The 1,372-nt window shown below is 39.6% G+C and overlaps 1 pseudogene; it reads left to right on the top strand.

Annotated features, from left to right (window-relative positions):
* The window catches only part of LOC119586426, a 3,983-nt pseudogene that overhangs the window by 2,108 nt on the left and 503 nt on the right, over positions 1–1,372 (top strand).

The following is a 1,372-nucleotide window of genomic DNA, read 5'->3' as shown; positions in this document are numbered from 1 at the left end:
CTTTGTGTGTGTTTTTCCTTCAAAATTAATAGAAAGTCAAATGTTGCCCCTTGGCTGAGAATGAGTTGGGTAAAATGAACATTGGCATTTTTCGGCATGGCTGATATTTGTACATTAGATAATGTCATAGTTAATGATATTAACTTATTTGTCTGATTCTATTCTGTATAATTGCCAGTTCTATTGAGGTAATAAGTTACAGGCCTGGCTCATATATAAAGCTTACCAAAGTAAAATACAAAATCATGTATGACAAATGAAGCACCTGTAAAGCAAAGTAAGGAATGAGTAAATGCAGAAGGCTTTGTGACCAACCAGGCACAAGGCAGCCAGTCAGTGGAGGTAGCTGGCACATTGGCAAGTAATAAAAATATCAGTTCAGTAATGCTAAGCCTATTAGGCACACAATCCAGTATCATTTGGTTGGCTAATATACATTTACTGTAGACTAAATAATCAGTCTTATTTGTCCCAAACTAAAAGGTGAGAGTGAGTTGGTATTTTGCATAAATTTGTATGCAAATGTATTTGTTGAATTTCATTTTAAACCAAGCTGTCATTATTGCTGGACAGCATCTGCTTTTATCAAGATTAACTAAGCCAAAATCCTGCATGTCTAGTGTCTGTGCAGTTGTGCCTGCTTTATGTTGTACGGGAGATCTAATTTTAGCTGCTTTTTCTAGAGAATTCTGTATTCAACACCCAGAATTGTAGATTTGGGCTTCTTTTTTCTTTTTTCTTGATTTCTTGAGTGTTTTACTGCAAGTAGTATCTGGTCCATGGCTCAGTATGATAAGTGAAAACTTGGTCATTTGGTTGATATATGTCTACCTTAAATCAATGACTTTTCCTAAATATTGACCTTCATTTGTTTTTAGGCCAGTTTGCACAGAAGTTTGGATATGTAAAATATGTTTGTTTCTAAACCTGCATCTAACTATGACATTTGTTTATCATCTGTAAAGCAGAGTGAGGCTGTCCTGGTGGGTCCAAGTATCCGGGGTTTCTGCACCAAACCACCCAAGGCCCCAGAGACCAAGGCAGCACCTAAAGCTCCCAAGGCCCCAGAGACCAAAGCAGCCCCTAAAACAGCTGCTGCAGCCCAACCACCACCACCTACGCCTGCCAAACCAGCTGGCCCCACTGTTCCTACCTATGTCTCAAGTGCTACACCCAGTGCCCCGGCTGAACGTGAGTTGAAAATTGTTTATGGTTCTGACCAAATAGGTTTTGCTCTGAAGCCTTTACTCGTTATCCTCAGGGCAGAAATGCACTTGCCAGTTGGTGATTATAATTCCTGGAAATAATGGAATGTTATTTGGACATGTTGCATTCAGCCAGTCTTCACCAACCTGTCAAGTGTATCATTGCC

The sequence above is a fragment of the Penaeus monodon genome, chromosome 21, assembly GCF_015228065.2.
Source record: "Penaeus monodon isolate SGIC_2016 chromosome 21, NSTDA_Pmon_1, whole genome shotgun sequence".
Taxonomy (NCBI): Eukaryota; Metazoa; Arthropoda; class Malacostraca; order Decapoda; family Penaeidae; genus Penaeus; species Penaeus monodon.
The sequence above is the reverse complement of the archived record's forward strand: the minus strand, read 5'-3'. Positions and strand labels throughout refer to the sequence as shown.